Source organism: Jaculus jaculus, chromosome 6, assembly GCF_020740685.1.
Source record: "Jaculus jaculus isolate mJacJac1 chromosome 6, mJacJac1.mat.Y.cur, whole genome shotgun sequence".
Classification (NCBI taxonomy): Eukaryota; Metazoa; Chordata; class Mammalia; order Rodentia; family Dipodidae; genus Jaculus; species Jaculus jaculus.
Genome location: NC_059107.1, coordinates 75,981,509 through 75,995,782, shown reverse-complemented (window position 1 = coordinate 75,995,782; position 14,274 = coordinate 75,981,509). Strand labels below are relative to the sequence as shown.

General features: G+C 39.8%; 1 protein-coding gene across 5 annotated transcripts in view; it reads left to right on the top strand.

Moving 5' to 3' along the window:
- Positions 1–14,274, top strand: part of Ryr2 (ryanodine receptor 2) — a 737,098-nt gene that overhangs the window by 74,157 nt on the left and 648,667 nt on the right. The window lies entirely within an intron of this gene.

Genomic DNA, 14,274 nt, shown 5'->3' with positions numbered 1-14,274 from the left:
CCTGTGGGTAGCCTACCCCTCCCCGCAAGCAGCCTCTGTACCCACAGTCCCAGCTTTGGGAAACTCCCACACTTACTGTAGGAAAAGGGTCCCAGGCCAACATAGTTCCACTTGCCTCACTGCATAGGGCCGATCACCCTGCTACCTCTGCCCACGAGTGACCTTGGCCAGGCTACGCCCACTGGCCCATTGGAGCTCAGGCTCCTTTGATCAATTTGCCCACCAAATGCATGCTGCTGCTTAGATCCCTGCTTGTGCAGACTTAGCCTTCTTGGCCCATTTGCACACTTACTGCTCCAACTGCCACACATTCATGTGCGAGCCCAGGTCCATTGCTACTGCCCACACGAGCTCAGGCTGCCTCTGTCTGTTGCTTGCACCAGCTCAGGTGCCAGCCCCTCCCTGTCTGTCAAGCCAGCTGACTGATGACCATTGTCCTGTTGTGGGTGAGCTCAGACTGCTTCCAGGTCCTCAGTGTTCCACCACACCAGAGTTTGGGCTGCTTCAGTGCTTGGTGCCTCAGTGCTCCTCCTACCATAAGCGCAGGCAGGTTTTGTGCATTACAACATGAGAGCTCAGGCAACTTTGGTGTACCTGCCAGGCAGGAGCTCAGGTGGCTTTGGCAAGTGACAGCCAAAGGCCAGACTGCTTGGCAACTGCCTCAAATGCTTCATATTCCCATTGTGCTTGAGCCCAGGCTGATCCACCCACCTATGTTGCCATACACCATGACGGGCAGGCCACAGCGCAAAAAAAAAAAAAAAAAAAAAAAAAAAAAATCATGAAAAATCAAATGCAAGAAAATACAGTTAGATCACTCAGTCCTACAATGGACATCTCTAATCAAAACATAGAAGAGTCATTAGGATCAGAACACCAAAATGAAGCTATGAGCAATGCAACCCTGGCAAAGCTACTGGTAAAACTTGCAGAAAAGCAACAAAGGGCTGATAATCATGTGGATGCTGCCGTCACTAGAATAGACATAATAGATAAGAAAATGGAAGGAATTCAAATACAGTTAAGAGATATGAAGGAGACTGAAAAAAAGAGGGTCTCAAAAATCAGCTGGCAATGCTAAATGAAGACATAAAGAAATACAAGGATGAATTCCAAGAAGCATCAAGAAAAGAAGAAAAGGATGTGAAAAGGGAGCTTGATAGAGGGATGGAAACTATACATAGAAAAGTAGTAGAAAATGCAAACTTAATTGAACAAGTCCAAAACTCTCTAGAAGCTCTCAAGAATAGAGTCAGCCATGTGGAGGATAGAATTTCTGATCTGGAAGACAAGATGGAAGAAACAGTTCAAGAGTTCAAAAGTTTCAATAAGTTCAAAAGTTTCTGTGAACAGAACATGAGGGAATTGTGGGATACCCTTAAATGTCCTAATATCAGGATCATTGGAATACCAGAAGGAGAAGAAATTCAGACCACAGGTATGGAGAACTTGTTTAACAAAATAATTGAAGAAAACTTCCCCAGTCTCTTAAAAGAAAGGCCCATCAAGATAAAATAAGCCAACAGAACTCCAAACAGACTGGACCAAAGGAGAAACTTTCCCAGACATATTGTCATTAAGACTCTAAACATGGACACCAAAGAAAAAATCCTAATAGCAGCTAGGGAAAAACAGCACACTACTTTCAAATGTAACCCCATCAGAATGACTCCAGACTTCTCAATAGAAACCCTGAAAGCTAGAAGTGCCTGGAATGAAACACTGCAAAGTCTAAGAACCTATGGTTTCCAACCCAAACTACTCTACCCGGCAAAAGTTTCCCTTATAATAGATGGTAAAAGGAAAACTTTCCCTGACAAAACTCAGCTTTACAATTATATGAACACAAAACCAAACCTACAGAAAGTATTCCAGGAAATTCTCCACACAGAAGAATCAAATAATCAAACTCAAATGCCTACAAGAAGCAGATCACAATAACCAAACTCAGAGAAGGAACAAAAAACTTCAAAATCCATGAAAACACCAAACCACATATACCCTCACAACATGACAGGGACCAAATCAAATCTCACATTCATTACTCTAAATATTAATGGCCTTAATTCACCCATCAAGAGACTAAAGCTAACTGGATGGATCAAAATATTAGACCCCTAAATCTGTTGTCTTCAAGAAACCCATCTCACCACTAAAGACAGACACCTCCTCAGGATGAAAGGGTAGAAAACAATATTCCATGCAAATGGAAATAAGAAACAAGCAGGTATAGCTATATTAATATTGGATCAAATATACTTCAAACAAAAAATAATCAAAAAAGACAAAGAATACCACTTCCTACTTATCAAGGGAACAATCCAGCAAGAGTATATTACAATGATAAATCTGTAATCATCAAACACAAGGGCACCACAGTTCATAAAACAAAAAACCTACTTGACAATAAAACAGAAATAACCACCAACACCATCATAGTTGGGGACTTCAATACACCATTATCAGTAATAGACAGATCATTCAAACAAACTCAACAGAGAAGTAAGAGAGCTCAACAAAACCAAAGATCACTTAGACCTAATGGACATCTACAGATCTTTCCATCCCAAATCCACAGACTACACATTCTTCTCAACAGCTCATGGAACATTCTGTAAAATAGATCATATACTGGGTCACAAAGCCTGCATCCACATATTTAGGAAGATTGACATAATTCCCTGCATGATATCAGATCATAATGCTATATTGCTAGAAATTAACAATAAAAGACACGCCAAGAATCCCAACAGCACCTGGAAACTGAAGAGCACACGTTTAAACAATAAATGTATAATGGATGAAATAAAAAATGAAATTGCAAAATTTCTAGAAATGAATGATAATGAGAACACATCATACCAAAACTTATGGGACACAATGAAGGTGGTCCTCAGGGGAAAATTCATAGCACTCAATGCCTTCATAAACAAGACAGAGATCCTGAGTCAATAACCTAGCTATCCACCTAAAGGCACTGGACAAGCAAGAAAAATCCAACCTGAAAAGCTCCAGAAGGAAAGAAATAATTAAATTCAGAGCTGAAATTAATAAATTGGAAACTAAGGTACAATTAAGACAGTTGACAAAACAAAGAGCTGGTTCTTTGAAAAAATAAACAAGATTGACAAAGCCCTGACTAATTTGATCAAGCAAAAAAAAAAAAAAAAAAAAAGAGAGATGGTAAAAATTAACAAAATTCAAAATGAAAAAGGAGAGATCACAGCAGACATAAGTGATATTGGGAGAATCACCAGGACTTATTTCAAAAACCTCTACTCCACAAAACTGTATAACGTGGAAGGGATGGATAAGTTCCTGGACACATACCATCTATCAAAGTTAAACTCAGAGCAGATTAATCATCTAAACAAACCTGCCACAGTCATTGATATTGAAAAAGTAATAAAAATTCTCCTCTTAGCATTCTGACAAAGGACCCAGTGGGTCCTGTGATGGATCTCAAATTTAGAAAAAAGAACAGGGGCCTAAGAACGAAGAGTGCAAGTTTGAAACCCAGCATCATGTTTGACCTTGATGGTGATCGTGAACTTGGGAGTGTTAACATAGAAGGAGTTCAAAATTTACCTTACAAGGTTGTGAGTTTAAAACAAATGTAAACTCTTATAGCAGAGAGTCCAGTTCAGCAGAAGCAATTCCAATGTTAATTGCCATAGCATCGGACATCCTGGCTCCAGTTACTCAGAGCATATTGGAGTCTACTACAAAGGGATACAGAGGATGTGCACTCAGACAAGAACAGAGCTTTGGTGACACAAAGTATTAACAGAATATAGCTTTCCTGAGTAGGTGGCAGGTAAGCAACTATCTGAAATGGATTGGCAGCTGTAACTAGGACAGTGGTCCTTAGAGTACAAATTCCAGGCCAGCAGCAACAGGAACATCTAAGAACTTGCTACATATGTCCATCTTCAAACCCTACTGCATGCCTACCTGATCAAAAACTTAGTGGACAGAACCCAACAATCTTTGTTTTAAGAAGCTCTTTAGGTGATTCTCATGCAGGGTCATTTGAGAACCTCTAGTGAGAGAAGATAGCAGCAGAGAAAAAAACTTTCTTTTGTGGTTCTATAGTTCTTCTTTTCTTAAATGTGTGTGGTGTGCATGGAAATGTGTATACATGTTCATGTATATGGACATGTGTGTGTGTGAAGGTCAGAATTCAATGTCAGGTATCTTCCTCAGTTGCTCTCCATCTTAAACTTTTGAGAGGTGTCTCTCACTGAACTTGGAGCTCACCAGTTTGGATGGACTAGCTAGATAAAGTGTTTCAAGGATTTCCTGTCTCTGCCTCCCCAGTGCTGGGCTTACACATGCATGCCACCATGGACAGCATTTTATGTGGTTGCTTGGGATCCATACCCATGTCTGTATGCTTGCATAGCAAGTGCTTTACAAATTGAGTCATTGCTCTAGTCTAGCCCTATAGACGTAGAAGTAAAGTCAGTACAGGACATAGTGCAGTCCAGCATTTACACTCTTGAAAAACATGACAGGAGGATCTGAATTTTCTGCTTAGCAAAGGGGACACAGCTGACTGCACCATACTGTCTAAGGCCTTATTTGTGATCTATTATTTGGGAAATCCTCTAATGCTCACATGCTAGGAAACAATGCTGAAGACCATAAAGATGACATTTAAAATACAAAGCCGTTATAAAGGAACTCATCCCCCGAAACTACCAGCCAGACAACTGGCAATCAGCTGACTTCATCCCCTCTACCCACCTAGCAAATGCTTTTGTTAAATTTTTCAAATCAGTCACATGGCACTCCTGTGGCAGGGTCCTGCTCGGAGGAGATGCCACCCACACTCCACCCACTGACAGCAGATGCTTCCCTGGGCTATGGCCCCTCACATAGGCCCTTCAGCAGAATCAATCCTGTCAGCATGCTGCTGGGTTTGGAGCCATGAAACACAGATAATCAGATATTGTTTTTAGGCTTTGTAAAACAAACTTCTAATACCACAGGCAAAATCCATGCAAAATAATAATCTTCCTTTTCCAGGCAAATAGTTGTCTGAGTAATCCATGCCTAAATTAGCTGCATGTTCTTCCTCTACTTTAAAGGAGAGAGTTATTTTCTGTCCAGATTATATTTCTGTTTTTCTAAATATTTTATTTATTTGAGAGAGAAATACAGACAGAGAGAAAGAGGTAGACACAGAGAGAATGAGTTTGGGCATACTAGGGCCTCCTGCCACTGCAAATAAACTCTAGATTCATATACCACTGGCTTTATGTGGGTTCTGGGGAATTGAGCCCAGGCCATCAGGTTTTACAAGCAAGTACATTTAAATGTTGAGTCATCTATCTAGCCCCAAGAGTATATTTCTCAACAAGAAGTATATATAAACCTGTTGGAAAGAATAAGAGATTCAGTGGAGTGGGGACTGAGGCAGGGACGAAACTATGATTATGATATATTAGGAGGAGAATCTAATGATATATTGTGTATATTTATGGAAGTTGTCAATAGAAAGTTCAACACACACACACACAAACACACACACACACACACACACACACACACACACTTGAGAAAAGAGGGGTCAATGGGAATCAAGAATGTGGACTCTTGAGGAAAGAGAAGCAGACAATAGGAACCAAGAATGTGGACTCTTGACTTCCATTTAAGATGGTGGCATAGGAACCATGCAAGAGCAGCCTAGGGGAGAAAAAGCCAAAGAAAACCCAGCAAAATACACACTTTTACTAAAAAGTGAGGTGTATGAGAAATTAAAACAGTAGCAGAGAAGTAGGAGAGTCCCAGAGCATCCAGAGCCCACACAGGCAGACCAAAGCAGCTCTGGCAGTGGTGCCCCGGCTCCAGCAGCAGAAGTGGCGGTAGAAACCGCGGGTCTGGCTCCAGCAGCAACAGCAGCAGCTCCAGCACCAGCAACAGTGGCTCCAGCAGAGGCAGCTATAAAAGAGGCAGCTGCGGACCCAGCAGTGGTGGCTTCGGCAGCAGCGGCAGCGGTGTTTCCAGCAGCAGTGGTGCAGTTTGCAGGGCCACAGTTGCCAGGCTCAGTTTGCCCCACAGGAAAAGCCAGTGCCCAGCTCCAGAAAACAGAACAGCGGTCTAGCAACCTACCCAGCCTACTTGACTGAGACGAAAAACATCCAAAAAAGTAACTGGGATTGCACCAGGGAAGGGTCTCACTTGGTCACAAGCTGACTTGGAACCCTCAACAGACCAGAAATCTTAACCTCTTTGTTGATAGAGGATCTGGTTGTTGTAACACTTATTCTTGCATAAAGACCCAGTGCTGTTGTTGATGTGTACAGTGTTTAGTTAAATTTTAGAATCTACCTGTATTTTGTTCCACTCAGCCTACTTGAATACTTCCATAGCAGGCAAACTCAACACCTAGGAACACTTTTCTAGATACTCTGAGAGTGTTAAGAGCCACACCTAGCATCTTAATCTCCAACAGTGAAGATATATAACATCAGATCAATTGATACAGCTAAGAATACCCAGCAAACTAGAAAATCCAAACATTAACTTAACCCAAGATACAAAAATGTATACATTATAACACAAGAAACACCAAAAATTGAGACAATATAAATCCAACAAAAGTATTAATGCATCAGAGATAACCTCCAGTGAGAACGAGTTGGAGGTAATGCCTGAGAAAGATTTCAAAAGAATGATTATAAATATGTTCAAAGAAGTCAAAGAACAAATTGAGGAAATCAAAGAAGTCAGAGAAGAAATCAAAGGAATCAAAGAAGATGCAGGACACCAATTTAATGAAATAAAGAAGGCAATACAAGACATAAATAAGGAAATAGAAATAATAAAGAAAAAACAGCCAGAATTACTAGCAATGAAGAACACAGTTAATGAAATAAAAAAACTCTGTAGAAAATCTCACCAGTAGAATGGATGAAGGAGAGGACAGAATATCTAAGCTACAAGACCAGGTGACAGATCTAATACAGTCCAATAAAGAGAAAGACAGACTAATAGAAAAGTATGAATGGGAATTCTAAGATATTCAGGACACTATGAAAAGATCAAACATAAGAATTCAGAGCATAGTAGAAGGAGAAGCATCTCACTCCAAAGGCATAGTAGGTATCCTCAACAAAATCATAGAAGAAAACTTCTCCCAAGTTGGGAAAGAGATGCCAATGCAGATACAGGAAGTCTTTAGTACACCAGCCAGACAAAACCTGGAAAGAACCTCTCTTTGCCATATTATAATCTAACTACCAAACACACAATCCAAAGAAAAAATACGGAAAGCAGTCAGAGAGAAAAATCAAGTTATCTACAAAGGCAAGCCCATCAGGATTACAGCAAATTACTCAACACAAACTTTAAAAGCCAGAAGGGTTTGGAGTGATGTATTCCAAATTCTGAAAGATAACAACTGTCAGCCAAGGTTACTTTATTCTGCAAAGCTATCCATTCAAATAGATGGAGAAATAAGGACATTCCATGACAAAAGCAGGCTAAAGGAATATTTGAAGACAAAACCAGCTCTACAGAAAATACTTGATAGAATCCTCCATGCTGAAGAAAAGGAAAAGCACACATATAAGGAACCTAGAAAAAACAAGCAATACTCAAATACTAGTTAACAGAAGAAAGCACAGGTAGAACCGGAACCACAAAAAAACATAAATATACACCTTTCAATAATATCACTTAATATCAATGGCCAAATCAAAAGACATATGTTTGCAGACTGGGTTAAAAAGCAGGATCCTACAATTTGTTGTCTCCAAGAAATGCACGTTTCTACAAAGGATGGACATTATCTTAGGGTAAAAGGTTGGAAAATGGTGTTACAAGATAATGGGCCTAGAAAACAAGCAGGGGTTGCTATCCTAATATCTGACTAGGTATACTTCAGTCCAACGTTAGTCAAGAAAGATAAGGAAGGTCACTTTATATTGATTAAGGGCACACTCCAACAGGAGGACATTACAATTCTAAACATATATGCACCTAACTTGGGGGCTCCCAAATTCATCAAACAAACACTATTAGAACTAGGGTCACAGATAACACCAAACACAGTGGTGGTGGGTGACTTCAACACCTCACTCTCATCAATTGACAGGTCATCCTAGGAAAAAAATAAACAGAGAGGCATCTGGACTAAATGCGGTCATAGAAGGAATGGACCTAACAGATATATATAGGACATTTCATCCAAATGCTGCAGAATATACATTCCTTTCAGCAGCACATGGAACATTCTCTAAAATAGACCATATATTAGGACACAAAGCAAATCTTAACAAATTCAGGAAAGTTGAAATAATTCCTTTCATTCTATCTGACCACAATGGAATCAAACTACAAATCAATAGCAAGAAAGGCCATAGAGCATACACAAAATCAGGGACACTAAACTAAATATACCACTAAATGAGGAATGGGTCAATGAAGAAATCAAGAAGGAAATCAAAAAATTTATAGAATCAAATGATAATGAGAACACAACATATCAAAATCTCTGGAACACAATGAAGGCAGTTCTAAGAGGTAAATTTATAGCTTTAAGTGCCTATAATAAGAAATTAGAAATGTCACAGGTAAACGACCTAATGCTTCACCTTAAAGCCTTGGAAAAAGAAGAACAAGGCATGCCAAAATCCGTAGATTGAAAGAAATAATAAAGATTAGGGCAGAAATTAATGAAATAGAAACAAAAAATCCAAATAATTAATGAAACAAAGAGTTGGTTCATTGAAAGGATAAACAAGATTGATAAACCCTTAGCAAATCTGACCAAAAGAAAGAGAGAAGAGACACAAATTAATAAAATTAGAGGTGAAAAAGGTAACATCACAGTAGATGCCAGAGAAATTTAAAAAATCATGGGGACATACTATAAAAGCATATTGTTGCAGTCCGGTTCGCATTGCTGGTAGAAATCACCCAACCAAGAGCAGCTTCTGGGAAAAAGAGATTTATTTTGGTTTACAGGCTTGAGAGGAAGCTCCACAATGGCAGGGGAAAACGATGGCATGAGCAGAGGGTGGACATCACTCCCTGGCCAACATAAGGTGGACTACAGCAACAGGAGGGTGTGCCAGACACTGGCTGGGGAAACTGGCTATAAAGCCCATAAGCCCGCCCCCAACAATACACTCCCTTCAGGAGGCATTAATTCCCAAATATCTATCAGCTGGGAATGTAGCATTCAGAACACCTAAGTTTATGGGGGACACCTGAATCAAACCATCACACATATACTCCACAAAGTATGAAAATCTGAAAGAAATGGATGATTTCCTTGATTTATATGACCTACCTAAATTAAATCAACATGAGATTAATCACTTAAATGGACCTATAACAAGCATGGAGATCTGAACATTTATCAAAAATCTCCCAACTAAAAAAAGCCCAGGCCCAGATGGATTCACTGCTGAATTTTACCAGACTTTTAAGGAAGAGCTAACACCATTGCTTCTTAAGCTTTTCCATGAAATAGAAAAAGAATGAATTCTACCAAACTCCTTCTATGAAGCCAGCATCACCTTGATACCAAAACCAGAGAAAGATAGAACGAAAAAAGAAAATTACAGACCAATCTCCCTCATGAACATAGATGCAAAAATTCTGAACAAAATATTGGCAAAAAGAATACAAGAATATATCAGAAAGATCATTCACCTGGACCAAGTAGGCTTTATCCCAGAGATGCTGGGATGGTTCAATATAAACAAATCTATAAATGTAATACATCATATAAATGGGTTGAAGGACAAAAATCACATGATCATGTCATTAGACACAGAGAGAAAGTATTTGACAAAATCTAACATCTCCTCATGATAAAAGTCAAATAGAGACTAGGAATAGAAGGAACATATCTCAATATCATAAAAGCTATTTATGACAAGCCTACAGCCAACATATTACTAAATCAGGAAAACCTGGAAGCTTTTCTACTAAAATCAGGAACAAGACAAGGGTGACCACTGTCCCCACTTTTATTTAATATAGTTCTGGAAGTCTTAGCCATAGCATTAAGGCAAGAGACACACCTAAAAGAAATACAAATTGGAAAGGAAGAGATCAAGTTATCATTATTTGCAGATGACACAATTCTATATATAAAAGACCCTAAAGACTCTACTAGCAAACTGTTAGAGCTGATAAATCCTATAGCTACATAGCAAGCTACAAAATATATACACAGAAATCAGTAGTCTTCCTATATGCTAACAACAAACACACAAAGGATGAAATCAGAGAATCGCTCCCATTCACAATTACATCAAAAAAAAAAGTACCTTGGAATAAACCTAATGAAGGAAATAAAGAATCTCTACAATGAGAACTTTAAAACACTCAAGCAAGAAATTTCAGAAGACACTAGGAAATGGAAAAACATCCCTTGTTCCTGGATTGGAAGAATCAATATTGTGAAAATGGCAATCTTACCAAAAGCCATCTACACATTTAATGCAATTCCCATGAAAGTTCAAAAGGCATTCTTCATGGGAATAGAAAAAACAATACAAAGGTTCATTTGGAATCAAAAATCATCGAATATCTAAAATAGTACTGAGCAGCAAAACTATGGCTGGTGGTATCACCATACCTGATTTCAACCTATACTACAGAGCTGTAGTAACAAAAACAGTGTGGTACTGGCACAAAAGCAGACATGTAGATCCATGGAACAGAATAGAGGACCCAGATGTAAGTCCAGGGAGCTATAGCCACCTGATATTCGATAAAAATGCCAAAAATACTGATTGAAGAAAAGACAGCTTCTTCAGCAAATTGTGTTGGGAAAACTGGATATGTATCTGTAGAAGGATGAAAATAGATCCTTCTATCTTGCCATGCACAAGAATTAAGTCCAAATGGATTAAAGACCTTAACATCAGACCTGAAACTCTGAAACTGCTAGAGGAAAAAGTAGGGAAAAACCCTTCAACATATTGGTCTTGGCAAAGAGTTTCTGAATATAACCCCAATTGCTCAGACAATAAAACCAGAGATTAATCACTGGGACCTCATGAAATTACAAAGATTTTGCACTGCAAAGGACACAGTGAATAAAGCAAAGAGGCAACCTACAGAATGGGAAAAAATCTTTGACAGCTATATATTTGATAGAGGATTAATATCTAGAATATACAAATAACTTAAAAAGTTAACTAATAAGGAATCAAAAAGCCGATCAAAAAATGGGCTATGGAGCTAAATAGAGAATTCTCAAAGGAAGAAATACAAATGGCATATAAGCATCTACAAAAATGTTCTATGTCACTAGTCATCAGGGAAATGCAGATTAAAACTACATTGAGATTCCATCTCACTCCTGACAGATTGGCCACCATCATGAAAACAAATGATCATAAATGTTGGCCGGGATGTGGAAAAAGAGGAACCCTTCTACACTGTTGGTGGGAATGCAATCTGGTCCAGCCATTGGGGAAATCAGTGTGGAGGTTCCTAAAACAGCTAAAGATTGATCTACCATATGACCCAGCTATAGCACTCCTAGGCATATATATCCTAAGTACTCATCTCATTTCCTTAGAAGTACATGCTCAACCATGTTTATTGCTGCTCAATTTATAATAGCTGGGAAATGAAACCAGCCTAGATGTCCCTCAACTGATGAGTGTATAATGAAGATGTGGCACATGTATACAATGGAGTTCTACTCAGCAGTAAAGAAAAATTAAGTTATGAAATTTGCAGAGAAATGGATGGGCCTGGAAAGGATTATACTAAGTGAGGTAACCCAGGCCCAGAAAGCCAAGCACCACATATTCTCCCTCATATGTGGATCCTAGCTACAGATGATTGAGCTTCTGTGTTAGAAGGAAAATACTTAGTAGCAGAGGCCAGTAAGTTAAAAGGGAGATATAAAGGGAAGACAAAGGAAGGGAGGAGGGTACTTAATAGGTTGGTATTGTATATATGTAAGTATAATGATTGAGGTGGTAGAGGGGATATGATGAAGAATGGAATTTCAAGGGGGAAAGTGGGGAGAGGGTAGGGAGGAACTACCATGGGATATTTTTTATAATCATGGAAAATGTTAATAAAAATTGAGAAAAAAAAAGAATGTGGACTCTTGAGGAAAGAGAAGCAGACAGTGGAAATAAAGAATGTGGACTGTTAAGGAAAGAGAAACAGACAGTGGGAATCAAGAATGTGGACTCTTGAGGAAAAGAAGCAGATAATGGGAATTTAATAGTTTCAGAAATGATTTTGGATGTTCTTAATATTGTCTTCTATTAAAGTATTAAAGTATTGTAATTTCTGGAACTGCGGAGATAGCCTAGCTGGTCAAGTGCTTGCCTTTCACGGCTGAGTTCTTGAATTTGATCTCTAGAACACGTAAATGCCAGACATGTTTGTTTATGCCTGTAATCCCAGAACTGGAAAAGCATAGGCAGGTGGATTCCCCAGGGCACACTGGCTTGCCAATCTAGTTCTATTAGAGAACTCTAGACCAACAAGAGAGCTTGTCTCAAAAAGAGGTAGAAGGTATTCCTGAGGTTGTCTCCTGGCCTCCATGTACATGTGCATATTCACTCAGGTGCACATATGCACATGCAGAAAAAGAATTGTAATTTCTTATGGTGATTTTTGCAAGCATTTTCTTTTTATTACTTTACAACTAAAAAGAAAGGAGAGCAGCTTTCCCTCTTTTATAGAAGGTCAGCCAGGCAGAGGAATTTGGTACCAATGTACCCTGTTAACATGCACTGCTGGTACCTGGAAGGACAGAGAGAATGGAGCTGTTCCTGTGGTCTCTTTATTAAGAACCTATTGCCTGTACCAGAAAATGTGGCCAGGACTTGTAGAGTCATACCATCAACCTGCTTTGCCTGCCCTTCAGAAGGTCCAGGTGTACACCTGTCTTGATTGTACTGTGTGATGTTCTTCAGAGAAACTGAATAAGTCAGAACAGAGCATGTGTGTATGTGTGTATAGTGCATGTGGAAGTGGAAGTGTGGGTGCATGCATGACACCATGCATGTGGAGGCCAGAGGGTAGCCTCTGGTGCCAGTACTCACCTTCCTTGTCTAAAGCAGTGTCTCTTGCTATCTGCTGTGTTCAACAGGCCTGTCAGCTTATGGGGATTGTCTGTCTCTACCTCCCATCTCACTGTAGGCATGCCTCGACTAAGATGATTGTGCCTCTGCGTTTGGTTTTACATGGGTGCTGGGTATTTGAAATCAGGTACTCACATTTTTAGAGCAAGTACTTTATCCACTGAGCCATCTACCTAGCCCTGAAATAGAACTTATAAGTATGTATCCCTGTGTGTTTATCACAAATTCTTGCCTCGCATAAATATGGAGGCCAAGAAGTATCCCAGTAGATCTGTCATAGTAAATCTGGAGCCCAGTGTCCATGGTGCTATATTTCATTGTGCATCCAAAGGCCTCATAGCTACATCAAGTTGATGCTTAAAATTAGCCATCCCATGGTGTAGGTGTGAGTACGTACTCTGAGCTCACAGACGAGGGCAGGACAGCCTCAGAGTGTGTGAGTCAAGGAAGGCCTGGATCATGGGGGAGGTGCTTGGAGATCGACTGAAGCCTTATAGATGAACAAGATGCTGAGCTGGACATGGTGATACATGCTTGTAATCTCAGCACATGGGACATAAAGGTAAGAGGATTGCTAGTTCTAGGATATTCTGGGATGCATAACATGACCCTACCTCATGAAGTGAAACCAAACAAGCAAGAAGTGCAGAAGTAGTAGAAACTTGCAGGTGGGAAAGGAGAGAGAGACACAGACACAGAGAGACAGAGACAGAGAGAGGTTGATTCTCAGCAAACAGGAGGCAGCAGTAAGAAGTACAAGAGTGCGGGCTGCAGAGATGGCTTAGTGGTTAAGCGCTTGCCTGTGAAGCTTGAGGACCCCGGTTTGAGGCTTGATTCCCCAGGACCAACGTTAGCCAGATGCCCAAGGGGGTGCACACGTTTAGAGTTCGTTTGCAGTGGCTGGAGACCCTGTCGTGCCCATTCTCTTTTCTCTGTGTCTCTTTGTCTGTCACTCTCAAATAAATAAATAAAAGTAAACAAAATAAATTAAAAAAAAATACAAGAGTGCAAGGCACTGCCTGGCACTGTTTAGCAGGCTGAGGAAGATGTTGGGAGCAGAAATCAGGTGCAGATAATAGAAGATCTTCTCTGTGACACTACAAGATTTGGACTTCCCTCTAGACTATGGGCATCAGTGGAGGCCTGTAAGTATAGGAGGAACATCTTGTGCAGGCAGGAAGCTAAATTA